An 18,828-nucleotide genomic window follows, 5' to 3' on the forward strand; every position below is an offset into this window, starting at 1 on the left:
TGACTCTCATCATTGATGTTTCTCTCTCTCTCCTTCTCCCTTCCTCTCTCCGAAATCAATAAAGATATATTTTTTTAAAAAAGTTGAATGACATGATGCATGTATACTTGTTAACCTAGTATGTTGCACATGGTAAAGACACACGACTATTACCATGGTTGTTATCATTTTGGAGGTCTGGACCACAAGGAAATGTTAAGACTAGTTATGGTTTTCAAATCATTCAGTATGGTTAGTGATAAGAGCAGTTGAGATTGCCTAGAGAGCAAATTGGGGGGGGAGGGGGGAAAAGAGAAAAGTTGAGTGAACAACAGATTGTGAAGGCAAAGAAAAAAATCTACAAAGAATTAATGGGAATTAGACGAAGGCCTGGAAACTTTGGCATAAAGAGGTCTGATTCCCTCCTATTGGTTGATTACTAAAATATACCGATTTTTTAGATGCTAGACTCTAATATGTCTAGGAGGCAATGTCACCACAAAAAGTCACAAAGTACTCACAGAGTTTTCTAGAAATTATCTACTTTGTCTTAGCAACATTCTTACCAGCTGGAAACCAGAAAGTCAATGGTCTTTCATTTTTATGTCAGAAAATAGCTTCCTTGGCCCTTTGTTGATCTCAAAAAGACTGATGAAATAATACATTGATGGAAAAGAGAAATGGCTTAAATAATTTTCCAACAAGTAACGTACAGCCCTAACCAACCGCAGGGTCCTTTGTGTATCAAAGAATTTCCCTCAGAAAACCAAATGACTGAGTGCGCGCCATTTTCTTACAGTTGGAAAAACAGCAAAAAGAAGCAGCCTGCTGCACATTTCAATCCAATTCAGTGCATTGTATTTTCATCCCTAACTACTCTCCATTAGCTCTGATATTTCCAGATTCAATGGGAAAGCAGAAATTGCACATTTTACTTATAATATTGCCTACTTTTTCTTCAGGAAAATAAATGGCTGTTCAAAGAGATTTCCTGAGAAATTCATCTCCAAGGGCTGCTACTCTACCAAGTAACCTTGCCCTCTGTGACCACAGCATATTGGGGGTGATTTGGCATCAAGAACAACAACAAAAAACAACCCCTAGTCTGCACATTGCTTGCTTCCAGATGGTAAACAAAATAATCAAGTCTCAGAGTCAGAACACATTTTAATTAGATTTTAAAAATGAGTCAGGTTATGGTATTTTCTACAAATAAATAACAGCTCATACAACCTCATAAATAAAATAGTAGATATGACAATAGCAAAACCAGAGTGGTTCCAATTATCTTCCCAGATTGAAAGTGCTGAACCAGAGTTCTTATGGGTGCCCAGCCATCTTTCTTCCATTCAGAGGATTATGGCTACATATCATTCAGATTCAATTCTGGTTAAAATGTAGTTGTTAGACAAGACTTCAATGGAATATTTTCCTGACCAGATATTTTTGGAATTTGTACCTTGTGTATGCAAGTTCCAAAAAGGATGTAAGCACTGAAATAGGTTTACACCCATTCACAAGAACTTCTGGTTTCAGTGGAGAGACTCATGAACAGTCTGGATGGGATGGGACATAAAGATAGTGTTCTGTCAATTTGCTGGACTAATTTAGAGAATTAATCATTGGTAAGAATAACTTTGAGAGGCCATCTGTGTAATAATAAGCCCAGTGGGAAAGAATCTCCTTTCCGAGCTGGTTTGTATAGTATGGCATTATTGCAAGTGTCACAATTGTTCTAGAAGGTATTTCAAAGTCATAGTGACTGGAAATACTAGCTTGGATTTGGAAGCTGCAACTGTTATTTCTCTGGTGCTCATTTACCTCTGTAGCAGGTAGCTTTTGTACCTAAATCAGTTTATCCCTGACAGTCATATATATAACTGAGAGTAACGTATTTGTCAAGTACCATACTTTAGCATTCAGCAAGCGTATCTATTATACTGTTACCAATGGCTTTAAAAATAATAACAATGCCCAGCCGGGCGTGGCTCAGCGGTTGAGCATCGACCTGGGATCCAGGTGATTGGGGTTCGATTCCCGGTCAGGGCACATGCCCGGGTTGCGGGCTTGATCAATGACTCTCTCATCATTGATGTTTCTACCTCTCTCTCTCCCTCTCCTTTCTTCTCTCTGAAATCAATAAAGATATATTTAAAAAATAAATAAATTAATTAATTAATTAAAAAATAAAATAATAACAATGATACCATAACCCTCTAAGTGATAGACAGTAGATCAGGAATTTATCTCCAGAGTTACAACAGCATGTTTGAGTCTATCCACTGCAGATGGCTTTCCATTCGGGAAACACATTCTAGGAAGCAGTAAGTGAATCCAGAAAGTACAAGAGTAAAAAAACAAAAAACAAAACAATTCATTTCAGAATTTGCTTATCTTTGACACAATCAACAAATGTGAAAGGCTGCTAGAGACAAGTGCTGGGCGGCAGGACTAAAGGCATGGTCTCCTTCCAGAAGCCTGGAGTCTAGACTAGTTAAATCCATGGAGCTATGCTCTCCACATAAATCTACATTTTATGTGATCTCTTATTTCACTGGCTGGCAAGCTTTTGTCCCTGGGCAGCTTCCTGGAGCTACAGTCTGAGGACCAATTTATTCCTTCTTAGTCGATTTCTGTTCTCTTCCTTTGAATTCTCAGCCATACTAAACTGATTAGCAGGGAGGCCAGGACCAAATATTAAAGAGATAATTATGATGTTTGCTTATACCAGGCAACCAGGGGTTTCTGGCAAGGACCAGGAGGATGGGAAGTGGGACAATGTAAATGTTGGTTTCCAGAAATGACTTTCTGACATTTTCACTGAAGAAGTAAAATTTAATAATTAGCATTACAAGGAGAACATCATACAGCAGTCAGTGGAGGAACAATGAGTGAGGCCCTGGAAAGAAAAGTCCTTGCTGAAAGCTTGCCTGTGGCTTAGGGACTTAGTTTATGGAGCTTTTCTGCACACGCTCTGGTAAACATCCCTTACAACCACATGTAGCAAAGTCACACAATTTAAGTCATTCAACCCCTCAGATATGCAGAGAAAATTTAATTTCTTGATTTTTCTTTAAATAATGTCTTTTTCTAGAGCCCAAGACATTGATTTAGCAAAAAAAAAAAAAAGAGATAGAAAAAAAGACAAAATGTCTGCTTTAATATAATGCTTAATTAAATCTAGTAATTTACACATCTTTTCAAAAAATGGTGAGTGGGTGTTGGTACCAGAAGTGTGTCGCTTACGCTTCCTTATGGTGTGAATCCTCAGGGAGGTCCTGGTGCCCGCCAGTACCCAGCACGATGCCCCTTGTCCTCCTAGTCAACAGGTGGCGCTAAAGGCAGTGCCTGGCTATTCACGGTCTACTTTTCACCTAGGGAAATTGCTTCCCAGGTGCACCTGCACTTCCCCCTCTTTCTGACTCGGTTCTAAGCTTTTCAGGCACATATGGATCTTTTCCTCATTCCTCCTGGCCCTGAGACCAGCAGGTCACCCACAGCGTTGGCTGTAGGATCACCTCTTCACACTATCACATCCCTGTGGAGTTTTTTTTAAATCCCTCCTTTGACTTTACTAAAACTTTTCATACAGTTAATCAAACAATTAAAAAATACAGAATACAGCACAGTATCTTGTACATTAGAAATCAAAATAACAGGAGTCCCTTTTCAAGATTATAAAAACAACGCAAAACCTAAAAACCTAGCTTGGGTGGTAGACAGACCTTTAACTAAATAAAGTAAAAATACCCAGCAGATAATTAAAACTAAAATGTAGGAAGGAGAGAGAGTGAGATCTTAAAATTACTGCTTTTAAGGAAACGTGGAGTCAGAAAGACATGCTTGGGTTAGGCAGTGTCTCCTATGTAACTAGCACTACTATTCTTCTAGCTTGCCCAGTGTCCTTAGTGCTGAGTAGAGGTGCTGCTGTGAAAAGCTGCAGGGCAAGAATGCACAGACCATGCCTTTGCTTTCTCCCAGGTGGACCGACCCACTGACGAGCTGCTCACTCCTGCGAACCTGCTTCTGTTTCACATAGGAGACCACGTTCCTGAGTTGGCCAGGCTCCACCATGGGCATCCCCTCGGTGCCAGGCCCACTGAGATCACTTGCATAGCCACTGGGGCTCCTCTACTGGATGCACTGCATGACCCTGTCAAGCGTGGGTTGATCCAGTGAAAGGCACTGAACAATCTTCAGCTGGGTCAGCTCATGCCCCGAAGTGTGATCGTTGAGATTGCTAATAACCCCCTGATCTTCCTCTGGGACATGCATAGAAGTTGGGAAGCAGCTATTTCACAACATAAGAAGCTCGTTCCTACCCTGTGATGGTACCTAATTCTCAACTTAGTGTCCAACTGAAGGCTTGGGAGGGTTCTCTAGACCCAATGGCATGCCATCCTCTTCACTCTACTAGAATGGTCTACACCATACATACGGTGGTGTGCTCCCCAAGCCCCAAGTATCTTGAACATATCACTCACACAAACCTCCATAGGTTTGCCTTTACAGAATTACCATTTAAAGAGTTTGATGTTTGCCAAGGGCCAATGTAATAAATCACTGGATGTGAATCCATATAAATTTTTAGTAAAAAAAAGGCTAGTTAGAGCATGATTTTCTCTTTTGATATATTACAAATTTGGTGTACAGCCTGTAGGTGGAGATTAATAATTTTGGTTCAATGTCGTAATGTTGTCTGTATAAGGACCTCATGATACATTCACCTCAGATCAAAGAACAGGAGAAAGTTGATTCTTTTAATAAACTATTACATGGTAGATGCTAATGTCAGACAAGGAGAACCACACTATCATCCGGTTTCCCTCTTGCCTGGGCTATTGGGAATCTGATTACAAATTTCGGGTGTAATTATTAATACTATGCTTGGTCTGAGACTTGTTTTATGTTTGCCTCTCTTCTTCATGCCCCTAATCTGCAACTTTCTTACTTAAAGTTTGACTTTTATTCTGTTACTGGTCTCATCCAACTGTACCATGTTCTCACCATGAGCCAACTTACACCCCTCCCTGCCAGTTGCTGAGGGCTTAGTAGAGTTCTCAAGCTACATAAATATTTGGTGGGATATTTTTTGTCTCTTCAAAAGCAACATCAAATTTCCAGCTAGTAGGAAATGGTGCTTTTCCCTATTATTGGAATCAATGAGTCAAGGCACATGTCTTTAATGGAGGTTTTGGCAAGCATGATATCAGTGTTATTATTAGGTGGACAGAAGTAAACTAGATGGTTTATTTTCTGTACTGCAACAAATTGATGGTTTAAATCAAACACTGTAGTTTATAATGTGGTAGAAATATTTACATGGAAGAAAGCACTGATCGATGGATGCATAGCATTAAGCAAATGTAAGTTTTACAAATTCCAGAAGCCAACGTATTTCACAGATCACAAGAAAAGAACAAAAAAATTCAAGGGAAGTATATAAACCCATGTTAGAAAATGTGCTCCACCCTCAAAGAGGCTGGTTCAGTTAGCATCTTCTGGTTGGAAGGAAAAGGAAACTTATTTTAGTCATCCCAAGTGTTAAAGTACTGTTGGAGGTAGAGAGGAGGTGCACTGTATGGATATAAACACATAGGAAAAGTCACACAACTAGAATGGGATCCACAGGAGAGCCACACTACAGATTCTCCACCTACAGCCTGGACACCAAGTCTGGAAATATAGCCAAACACATAAGAAATGGTTTATTGGTATTGCATTATGACGAGACATAAAATAATATGTTTCCTGGTTTTATGGGCTATTCTGTAGTGATATGTCACTAATATCTCTGCTTGTCCTTTTTTGTCTCATCATAAATTTCTTTATTCCTTCTTTTTAGCTTCACGCATTTTCTTACATGTTTCTTCTTTAATACTTTCTGCTTTTTCTAACTCCATCTTGATACTGACTTATGATCTCTACCAGATAGCTTAATTCTCTCTAGATGTCCCTTGATATGCCCCCCACTTCTCTCTGTATTTCCTAATTTGGTCCAAACAACAAGTCTAGTTGGCCTGTACATATTTTTGTACCAGGCCACATAATAGGTCACTGGCCAGTCTCTGGATTTGGGTGGGGAAGACCATGAGGTCACATGGTACTCCCAGACTTGCTCTCGGAGCTGTGAGCAAAAATGTTTCTCAAGGGCACCGTACCAAGACTGGTGGATAGAATACGCAGCCCTATAAGTCACTTATGTGATGAGGAAGTAAAAATTCTACCACCTTGCTCCTTCAAAAAATAACCTCATTTTCTGAGTTTCTGGCAGATTTCCCTGGCACTCAGCATGGACTTCCAAAATGAATCCAGGTAGCCTAATCAAAATAATCAAGGAATCAAGACATGTGTGTCTACTAAGAACAAGCTGCTGCCCTGCTGCCTTAAAAAAAAGTGTCATGTGCATTCCAAAGATAAATGAAGGTGAATTTCTGATTATTGGGTGTTCTTTATGCTCATCACTCTCCCATGGTAACTGATCACCACTATGGGCATTATTACTCAACGCATAATGCATCCCTGGCAACTAATTCCATCTGCATGTCTTGCATCTTGAAGGTTTCAAGTAATTTTGAAACAAAATAGTCTTGCTTAAAAATACTAAAGAGATTAAAGCTGAGTGTATTTTTAAAATGTAGATTCATAGAAAGATATAATTATAACTAAACTTAAAGCTCACTGAAAGCAGGGACTGTCTTCTGTTCATTTCTCTACCCTAGATACTAGTATGATTTCTGACATATAGTATGTGGTCACTATATTTTCAAAATAAATAATCAATAAATAGACCCATGAACACCACATCTACTTTTCACAATTTCTAAACAGTGGAAGGAATGAAGGTTAGAGTCTAGTGAGGACTCTCATTTGAATAATATCAAAAAATGTCTCTAGATTCCATAAAACAACTGAGTAGATGATTAAACTAAAAATGAAACAGTTTTCAATGTAGGTATTCTAATTAAAAATGAGTTACTAGATAAAAGCAAAAGTACAGCAAAATATTGCAGAGATTCTAATAGGAAAAAATATATTTATTCTTACCCTAGATAGCTGGATAGATGGATTAGATAGATGATAGGTAGGTAGGTAGGTACGTAGATAGATGATAGATAGATAGATGATAGAAGATAGATAGATAGATAGATAGATAGATAGATAGATAGATAGATAGATGATAGATAGATAGATAGATAGATAGATAGATAGATAGATAGATAGATAGATAGATGATAGATAGATAGATGATAGATAGATAGATAGATAGATAGATAGATAGATAGATGATAGATAGATGATAGATAGATGATAGATAGATAGATAGATGATAGATAGATGATGACAGATTAGATGATAGATAGATAGATAGATAGATAGATAGATAGATAGATAGATAGATAGATGATAGATAGATAGATGATAGATGATAGATAGATAGATAGATAGATAGATAGATAGATAGATAGATAGATAGATAGATAGATAGATGATAGATAGATAGATATAGATAGATACATAGATACATAGATACATAGATACATAGATAGATAGATGATAGATGATAGATGATAGATAGATAGATAGATAGATAGATAGATAGATAGATAGATAGATAGATAGATAGATAGATAGATAGATGATAGATAGATGATAATAGATAGATGATACATAGGTGTCTTTATTCCTGAATGTAGTTTCCACTAGCCAATGCTTGATGTTTACTGTTTGGTGTTCTCAGATAAAGCGTCCCTGGAGACAGGATTCCTTGCCTCTTTCTGAGGAAGGAAGATTCTTAAAAACAGACATGAAATCCCCTCAACCCCCAGGGCAGGAGTTAGAGTCCCATTGCCTGTCTTGGAGCTGAGTTTGTAGGAAGAGGTCCTGGTCTGGATTGCCTCCCTCATCTCACTTGGCAACAGAAAGTAATTATATTTCTAAGCTCATCTTCACTCCCTAAATAGGAAGGACAAAAGGAAGAAAATTCACAAAAGAGTGTGCGCCTCATTTTTAACTTTGTGTGAATAATTTGGCAGCGCGTGGTAAGGACAAAGGCCGGATTTTGCTGTCAGTGAGGAATATTTACATGTTCTCTCCGCGGTACAGCTGAGTACTTGGTACAGCTGAGTACTTAAATGAGAGACTTATTACTCTGAACAATACTGCTGCCTGTGTCCCAGTGTTTGTCATTAACTGAATTCATAGAAGGCGACTGATTCACCAAACTGAATCATCCCCAATGGCGAGAGTTCTAGAAGTTCGTGCCCTGGGGCCCAAGGGCTAGAGTTTTTGTTTTGCTTCCGATGCAGACAATTCTGATGCCAGCTCATTTGGTAAACTTTGGAGGAACAGCTAGTCTCTTGAAAATTAGAAAAAAACAAACTTTGCCATTTTGTTCTTTGACAAAGAACAATCCCTTTGCTAAATGAAGATATTTTAATTTCTCTCTATTAACTACGAGCTACATTCTCTGGTAAGGGGTTAGACCCAGTGGGTAGTAGGATATTCCCTTTCATGTGCATTAACACAGTCCTCTCTGGTTTGAAGGACTGGGCGAATTGTTTCTGCCCAGTTTTGAGTATTGTTTCTAAACAATGTTGCCCTGAGCTATATGTGGGAGGACTGCATACAGGCCACAGGTAACTCAGCCCTCCTACCTGGTATCTGACACACCCCTCCTCCTGCAACCAGAGGAGCTGGGCTTTGCTTCTGTTTCATGTGTTGAATTTATGCCATGATATTTTATTTGAAAAACTAATTTGAAGGCTTCAGAAAGATGAAAACCAGTGTCATGTGAGCTCACAGCAGGATGGCGGTCCTCTACAGACCAGGGGAAGGACTCTCATCCATAACTGAATCTGCCAGCATCTTGACTTTGAACTTTCTAGCCCTGAAATTGTGGAAAATATATGTCTGTTGTTCAAGCCACCCAGTCTATGGTATTTTGTTATAGTAGCCCCAAGCTAGGACATCAGGTAAGAAAATTATGCTCTGACTAGTTACAAAGCTGTTGACGCAAACAGAATTCTAAATTTCTGCCTAAAAATCTACTTGAAAATGCCAGTAAAGACGGTAAATTAACCTCATACTTTGACATGCTCTTTTCCTCCAAAAGAGTAATGAAAAATGTAAAAAAGAGACAATTTAAAATACATAACCAGGCCTCAAAACAAAATAAACATCATTACGGTAGAGAATTGTAACAGAAACATAAAGCAGGGACTACAGCTGACATCTAATATCTGCAGGGTTTGTAATCTGGAGAAAGGTGGAGGCAGTGAGATTCCAGTGACTGCAAGCAGGGGCCTCAAATTCGACAGCAGACAAGGGACAGGACCAGGCTCCATGCCTGAAGCCAGGTGCGTGGGCATGGACGTCTTCCCCTCTGCCCATCCTCCCCGCCCCCAGCTAGTCGGAGGCGGCTGCTAAAACTGCTCTCGTCCTGGGCCCAAGACTTTACCAACTGTGAGCTCAGTGAAGCCGGTTAACAAGGCTTAACCCAAAGCTCAGGAATGGCCCAGACTGGACAGTCACTATATCACATTTTATCCGCTTTATGTATTTACATGTCTGTCTTCCCCCACTAAGCTGTAAACTCCTTGAGGACAGAGGTGTTTCTCTCCTATATTTATTGCTGTATTTCTAGCGCCAAGAACAGTGCCCAACACATTGTGGGTACTCAGTAACTATCTGTTGATAGAATCAATAAATGATCACTGGCATATGGAAGCGCTTAAAAGCTAAGAACTGATTTGACCACAGTCATTCAGCTATAAGGAACTCCCTACTGAACCTGTTCTGCTAATTACTCTAGTGCAGGAGAGTCCGCCACACCATCTTCATAATAACGTCAGTCATTTATGACGCGCCAGCTCCCTTTCATGTTTTGTATTCCTCATATCGCTTCAACATAAACTGGAAATGGGAAATGATTATCCCTATCTCACTGTGATTATGAGATGAGTTAGCTGGTTTCCTTGCACGCACGTGCAGGGAGCGTGGCGGCAGACTCGGAACGTCCGCCTGTCCTCCTCCGGGACTCCGCTTTCCACTCGGTGGACTGGTCCCCTTGTTGCTCTGGGTCAGGACCCCCCACAATCACCTGCCTTCCTCCACGATGCCTCTCCTCTATTGTAATCATCTTCCACAGTGACTCGTGAACACAGTGTCAATTCTTCCTTACTAAGCCTGATTTTTCTGGGCATCTCTCTCTTCTAAAAATAACTGTGTATCCCCAGCTCCAAGGGTAAATCTTCATTAATCTAAGTTAATCAAAAAACTAAGGTGACATCACCAAAAATGGCAGAGGGAGCTCCTGGGCTCCATCCTTTCACAGAAGCAACTAATAAACTCGCAAAAACTGTCTTCCTCTACGCCAGTCATGTCAATCCTTCCTCCCCGTCAGTGACTGGCATAGGAATAGGCCTTCAGCACAATCCCAGCCAATGAGACATGAGGAAAGTCAGCTGGGCGCCTCTGGAAAGCTACTCCTCACTCCTGGGTGGGAAAGACAGGAGGGGTGGGCTCTTCTTGTCTACACGTGCCCATGTTCAGATCAGGAGCCTGGTCTCCTGCCACCGTACTTCAACCCCCCAGGAGATAAAGCTCACACAGGGGAGAGAGCAGTCAACAGAATTTCAGAAAAGTAAAGTTACGAACCTTGAATATCAAACCTAACACCAGCCTCACCCATGAAAATTAAGTGAAGCTTTCTAGCTGCCTGTGCGACATATAAAACTTCACAGAACTATTTTTTGAGGTCTCTTTTTTTTTTTTTTAGTCCCCACCCAAAGATATATTTTTATAAATTTTAGAGAAAGAGGAAGGGAAAGGGAGGGAGAGAGAGAGACATTGATCAACTGTCTCCCGTACACACCCCAACTAGGGATCAAACCCACAACCCAGGCATGCGCCCTGACAGGGAATCGACCCCATGGCCTTTTGGTGCACAGGACGATGCTCCAACCAACTGAGCCACATGCGCCAGGGCACATATAACTGTTTTTTTTACAGCTATTCTTTCTCTTATTCTGGTGTGGGATAGAAGGAGGGAAACTTTCCCATCCTGAGAGCAGATAAGAGAAGACGGGACATTAGGGGGCCATCTTGTGACAAAGGTTTCTGATATTCTTTTCTTTGGTTACCCGAAAAAAATAATAACACCACCACCAACAATAACAATCAAAGATATCTTACACTGAGAAAGTTAATTTCCTTCTGGTAGCTCTCTGTTCTACGCATCGCCCTCGCCCCATCCCCAACTCTGAAGGCATAAGCTTTAAGTCTTCTTTTGCTAAAGAGAATGCTGTATCCCTTTGAATCACGTTACAGTGCCTTCCCCTATTAATCTGCTTTAAGAGGGTTTTTCCCAGATCCTGATATCCTCCACACCCCTCTCCCTCTATCCCCAGTGTTGAATGAGCAACACATAGGAAAGTCCTAATAAACGAAAAACTACTTATACAAAACAATAATAGTAATACTTTTTCAGTAGTAGAATTGTGGGTGAGTTAATTTTTATTCATTGAATTTTTCTCTTTATTTTTGACCTAACAAAAATTGTGATATAATCTTGGCAATGTAAGAAAAAACACTAGTCTTTTAAATAAGTAATCATTGACTTCAAATGACACTTAAGAAAAAGTATAAAAACTTCTACTTAAACATGGTGAACACACACAATATCTCATCTCCCTCAGCTCTGAGCATTCTTGAATTCTAAAAATTATAGAAAGTTATTTTTGTAATCTATAACGACAATAAAAATCAAGAAAGGGAACCTCAGGGGACCAGAAGCCAAAAGGAATCTCTGGAGGAGAGAGAAGCATAGAGAGCATGTCAAGTCTAAAACATAAATCCAAGCTAATGTTAAAAACTGTAACAAATGTGGTAAAATGGTGTTGAAATTAAAATCAAAACCTTTAAATACAATAACCAAGAGAAAAGACAGTGCTAAAGCTGAACTGATGAAGTTGAAGACTGGGCCAATGAACTTTCCAGGACACATTATAAAGGAAGGAAGAATTGGAAAGTATGAAAGAAAAGTCAAGAAACATGAAAACTTAGTTCAGAACTTCCAATGCCTACCTCGGAGGAGCACCAAGAAGGAGAAACTAAGATTTTTAAAGAAGCAAAATTCAAAGAAAAAAAACAAATGTGACTTTGGTTATTCCTAAACTATTTTTAACAATGAGGGGACCATTTTTAGAATTCTTATTTTATTCACAATTAACTCACCTAACATTTATTTGAACTGAACAATGTGCCAGGCACTGTGCAATGGAAATATAATATTAATAATAAATCTTCTCCCCAGAAAAATTTCCACATTATCTTTAGGGTTAAAAGTTCACTGATCCATAATCGTTCGTATTTTTATTGCAGTTCACCTGTTTTGACTGGAATGGCTTGGCAAAAACAACACTATTTTTTTCCCTATTGAATTGCTGTATTGTTTGACAAAGAGTATCTTGGCAACTGATTGTTTGAAGGCACAAAATCATGGAGAAACTCAGTTGATAGAACTGGAACTGTTGAACTCACAGTCTGGGTGCTATTCCACAACAGTTACAGAATGGTCAACTTTCATGAGGTAAGTTGGAGTAATTTTCAAACTTAAAAGGAGGTAAACTGAAGTCCTTGAAATATTATGAACTTAAACTAAACTGAGTAATAAAAGTCATTAGTTTCCTACTAAAGGTAAGTAGACAGTCTCACAGATAATCTCAGCCACACAAAAATCAGGAACCAGACAAGAGAACACTATCCCGACAGGATTTAGAGTAAACGAAAATTTGTTGTCAACTAGGGAAATTAAAAACAAGAGTTTTGTCTGAGATAATCATATGTATACATAAAAATTTGACTATTGAATTAATACTCAGAAAATTAAATATATTTAAGGATATCACAAATTCATCTGGAAATATTCACTGAATTTTAAATCACATACTGATTGACACTGAAAAAGACTAAAAAAGAAAAAAAATAGGAAAGAACCATTAGAAAATAGAAGAAAATAGAAGAACTTTGATAAGAAGAACTTTATAAATAAATAGGAAACCAACTTGAAGACAAAGAGGTTGGTCAAAAGACTTGATTTGCCACTGACAGAAGGAAATAACATGTTACCCAATGAAACATGAATGTATAACAAAAACTGACTGCACTTGTGCAAGACGTGAATGCACATGAAAAGAATTACTGTAGCTGGAGTCAACTTGATGTCTGGCTAAGCATCTATGCCTTGGCTTCTGTACCCCAGTGGTCATAAACATTATACCATAAGCTACATTTTCAAGTGTCCTCTGATTAAATAGGACACACCAGGTGAAAGGCATGGTGCTTTATCATCAGTTCCAGAGTATGTCTTGGAAGCAAAGGTTTAGACAGAATGAGCAATTTTAGGTATCAGGACAGGGGCTCTGAAGCAATATAAAGAGAATTAAGTGCCAATGGGATGTCATCAGATCTATATTAATGGTTATCAATTCATTTCTCTGTAAACTCTAGAAATTAGTTTTATTTGTTGTTTAGTTTTCTCTTTTTTCAGTGTCGCCTGTTTGTGGTTCTTTCTGAATGGTTGATAAATAGTCCCAACCTGTCATGTGTGGTCTGACCAGAATACTGCAGAGAGATACTGAACTAAATTAAATCTGCTGTGAAAAGAATTGACTCACAAAGTTGACCACCAAAGGTCATATCTTATGTACTTAAGATAGCATGCTAAGGTCTTCAGAGCCAAAATGCCTACTGGAGTTTCAATTGGGCTTTTCTGCACACTGGCCAACCATGTTTTGAGCTCATTCTTTGTTTGACTTGTTTCTTTTATGCAACAGTCAGTACCCATTTATTCTCTCTTGCATTGCCACCAAATTGTTAGATCAGCATAAACAACTTGGTGATTTTACTGAGACATAAGAAACTTTGTCAAATAGAAGTTAACTGTCATGTTGTAGAGATTAGATCAATTTTTTTAAATCTACTAATGCCTATCATTGTTATATTTTGTTCTGAAATAAGTGTTAATTGGTAAAACTTGGATTTTTAAGGATAACAAATTTGAATCTGATTTATTAGGAACAAACTCATAAGAGGCTGATGGATCCTGCAGCCCAGCAAGGACTTGGCAAGCCTTGGTTGCTACTGTAGGCCTCTCCTTCCAGGTATGTACAGTATTAGTTTTACAACAAGAGAAGGTTGAAGGCCTTTTCCACGTACCAACAGCAGTAATTATGACTAATCAATCTAATCCTCCACAAATCAGGGGAAGGCCAAAACAAGGCCAGACGAAACAGGAATCAAATGGGTGGCCAAGTCTGCAAGAATGAACAGCAAGAGGTGAAACAAAATGACCCTCCTGCTGCTGTCTGGGCAATCTCTTGCATGGACGCTGTACTGAGTTGTAAGTTGGTGTATCCAGATAGGCCTGCCATGGGCCAAGGCAGGTACCACACGAAAGAGTGAGCAGTCCTTGTGTCAGCTGACTGAAGGTCCTCAAAAGAAAACCTGCACTAAGAAAGCCACACTGGGGGGAGGAGACACAGGGTGGCCAAAGAGCCCTACACTTGAAATGAGAAAACTTGGGTTCAAGTCTTGGCTGTACAGGTTCCTGTCCCCATGACCTTGAATAAAGCACAATCTCTCTGAGTCACCATTTCTATCTGTATAAAATGAGATACTAATACTCACATTGACCTCTCCACATGATTGTTATGAGGATCAACCGATCTTTGTGTTTAAATTATAAAGTTTCTTTCAATATGCAAGTTTCTTATTTTTCATAATAAAACAGCAGCAAATTATTATCAATACTGGTGGCAATAATCAGGAAAGAGCACAGCTACTATAATCAGGTCAAAAGTTAAGTGTAAGACCAAAGAGGCTGACATATGTAGAAGCGTTATAATATAGAAGAGGCATGACCACAGTTGTTAGTTAAGAGTTTTGACTTCAAATCCACCTTCCTGGATTTGAATCCTGGCTCTGTGACTTAGTAACTATGGACTACAAGGAAGTTCCTTACACTACCTGTGCTTTAGTTTCTACATCTAAAAAAGGTAGATAATGGTGCCAACTTCATGGATCTGGCGTGAGGATTAAGTTAGTATATGCACATATATTAGTGTTTAGCACAGTGTCTGGCACATACTAAACATTATGTGTTTGCTAGTGTTATAACACTAAGCCAAGGCACGAAGCTGTTTAAATCCTTCCTCACTGGGAACTGAACTAGTCATGAACTCTAGGATTAAGCCATGTGACTCCAGATTTGTAAAAATGCAGGAACATTAGGCAGACATTTAAGCAGGTCATTACATAAATCATCAGAGTCACCCCCATTAACCATAACTCACATTTCAATTCACAAGTCAGAACAGGAAAGAAAAAGTTAACTTTTCCATCATATCACTACTTACTGGCTATCCACTTGCAAGTAAAAACACAAATTAACTTCTTCAGCACACTAGACGGACAGCCCCCAGTTACTATCTGTATTGACCAAGTGAGAAAAAGTATGTAGAGTCAATTTCATCATCTCCACTAATCTTGTTTTATTTATCCTCACGTTTGTTAACAGAGGCAAGATACGTATTTTTCTTCATATGGTGTATACCAGTTGCAAAGGCCCTTGGTTTTCTTGTTTTGTTTTTCCTGGCTTGCATTTAGATAATATAGTCCATTTTATAGCCATTTTCCCTTTAATAGCATCTAGGACACTACAAATCACCATCAAAGTAAACAGAAAAATAGGGTCAATAGATAAATGGGATGGATAGATATCAGGATGGATGGATAGCTGGACGGACGGACAGATGGATGGGTGGATAGACAGATGGATGCAAAGAGACACAGATACATAGATAGGTAGATGATAGATAGATGATAGATAGATGGATGGACAGATAATTTTTCTTTCACTTTTTTTGGTGCTTTATACAAAGATAAGAAAGGCTCAGAAGTTGCCTAACTAGAATTATATCAAGTTTTAAGTTTAATAAATTGTTAATAGTGGAAAAATCAGAAAGGATCAGAAACAGGGCAGTTGGCATACAGATATATTCAATTTTTAAATATTTGCTTAGAAAAAGTTAGAATTTATCAAAATATATAATACTCATCCTTGTTTTGTCCCTTTTAGTATAATAGGTAAATCATAATAGTAAGAGTAATCAGAATTATCTAATTTCTAACATAACCAAGAAAAGATATATGTCAAAAGTCACAAGTAAATACAAAATTGGTTCAGTTTTGAAAAGTGAATGACATTGGTCATAGTGAATTAACTTCACAAACTAAACATCCCATGGAACTATTCATTTTGGTTGGCACTCTTAACAATAAAGTCTCTGGGTCTCGAGAAACAAACTGGTTATGCATATTAAATAAGATAATATACAGGAAGGCCCACTGAAAAAGAGCTATAAAACAGCACATAAATACAAGTTCTAAACATTGTAACACGTTGCACAGCCACTGCACATGCTAAATGCTCAATAAATATCCGAGTTAATGATTCAGGAACTGCAGGGCGTCATGGATGAGGCACTTGGGCTGAAAGGCCACACAAGGACTGTTTTCATGACTATGACAATGCTCCAGCTGAAAGTGTAGGTTCCAGTGAATGTTTTCCATCTAAACAGTGTTACTCAGCATGACAATCGATCTCACTTACTATTATTCAGTACTGTTTCCCGTGTACAAACTTACTTTCAACAGACAAATAGTCATCGTAATCAATACTGCTCAGTGAAGAAAATGCAAGCTCTGGAAACAAACCCAAGATAAGAGAGTAAACTAGTATTGAGAGAAGGAGCTCATAAAAAAATAAAATAAAACAGTACATAATGTGTGAAGGTGAGTACACTGAAGATATCAGTAGTCACAGAATGAAGAAACCTGGGCATATATTTCCATTCATCTTTCTGCCACCAACACACACAGCAGATGCTGCTATGGGGAAGGTACTACATAGTAACTCCCTCAAAAACATTTTAACCCTTTCTAGTGTACCCTCCTAGAATGCAAACCCAAGCAACGAACACCGTGTTTCCCAGACTCCCCTGCATCCAAATTACCTTGAACTTGGGTAGCAGAATTAAATAGAGGCCACTCAGCTACTGCTTCAGTTAATTCTGTGGCAAGCCTGGTGCTAGAGGTGTTTGGATTTCTACAACAGTAGTGGAAGTTGTAGCGCCTGGTCCCTCGCTTCATGGTTGTGAAGGGAGTCTGAAACCATCTGGCTGGCATGACAACAGGGGGTGTGATTTTAGAATCAACTGTTGTGGTGGTCGCTTTCGCAGCCATGGGTTGCTGCTGAGGCCCTGTGTGCTGGCACCAAGTTCGGCAGCAGCTTTCGATCCCCAAGCTGAAGGAAATGTCCCCCACTTGCTGGTCATGGCAAAGGCTGCAACTCTTCGGGCAGGCCAGTTCTGTGGTGTTTTAGGGGGAATCATTTCTGGAAGCTTAGCCGAGAGTCCTCCTCTGACATTGAAACCACCCAGTTCCCTGCCTTAAATCTCTCTGTATTTATATAAGTTCGATGGTTTGTTTTTTACAACTGAACCTTGACCAATACAATAGTGGTAGTTCATGTACAGTACAGGAAGACATAATAGTGGTTTTGTGAAGAATTACAGGCACATTCTCTGAACATACCATACCCATATCTGTGTTTTGATGGAAATGAATGTACCCCTTCCAACACGTAGGAGGCAACTCTTTGTTACCTTGTCTGCAAGCCGGATCCAGCTTCCTCAAGCCCGTTTGCATTTCCCTGCTCTCCCTCCCACAGCAGACACGCACATACCTTCACTATAACCATGACACTGTATTCCGTCTCTCTGTCCGTTTCCCAAATACACTTTTACAAAGGCACTGCTTCTTTTCATTTATGTATTCCCTGTAGCTGGCGTGTATACAGAATGTCTTCAATAGTATTGGTAGAAAAAAGAGAAGAAATGAAGGATCTTGAGTCAAAATAACTTGGTTGAATCCTGGCTTCTCCAACCTCCAACTAGATAACCCAGGAAAACTGAGTGAGCTCTTTGTGCCTCAGTATCCTGACATTTAAAATGGGGATAATAAGAGTATCTACTTCATTCCATGAATCTATTTAATTATCTTATTTAATCTTTGATTTACTTAATACATTTAAGAGATGGAGTCTTTAGAAAAGTGTACATAGTAGTGCACAAAAAATGTTGGCTTAAACTATTGTTTAAAATTAACTTAGTTTTAATAAACATATAGCATTAGCACTATCCTATCCTTTTTAATTATGAACATTATAATATGCCTTAAATGAATGATAAGAAAAATCACATTTCTAAAAACATTCTTACTAAAAATATGACTCATTAACTGACAAAAGAAACCTGTGGTATCTAAATTAAAAGTATATTATTTTTAAAATTCTCTCAGAGAATAGCAAATTATCACCATCACATTTTAGAAGACATGCCCTATCCATTGTCCATAAATTTTGGCAAATTTTCACCTTTTATTTTTTTCTTTGTTTTCATAGTCAAGGAAGCCCAAAGAGACCTCTCTAGGGGTTATTGGAAAATAAAACCCCTGTATCTCCTCTGATCATTTCCCAATGCTAACTTTCATGAATCTTACTGACATTTCCAATATATCACATTGCAAGAAAAGTCTTCTTTCTGTATTAGACATAAAATTAACTTCTATTTGCAACAATGACTTGTTAAAGCTTATATTTTATTTAAACCTATAAATTTCATACACCCATCTAAATAAGTTTAGATATATTATTTGCTTATTATACTTGAGGTTTCCAAAAATCTTAAGGATAAGCTATTTTTTAAAATGGAAATTTTAAAACTG

Source organism: Miniopterus schreibersii (assembly GCF_964146895.1).
Source record: "Miniopterus schreibersii genome assembly, chromosome: 3".
Taxonomy (NCBI): Eukaryota; Metazoa; Chordata; class Mammalia; order Chiroptera; family Miniopteridae; genus Miniopterus; species Miniopterus schreibersii.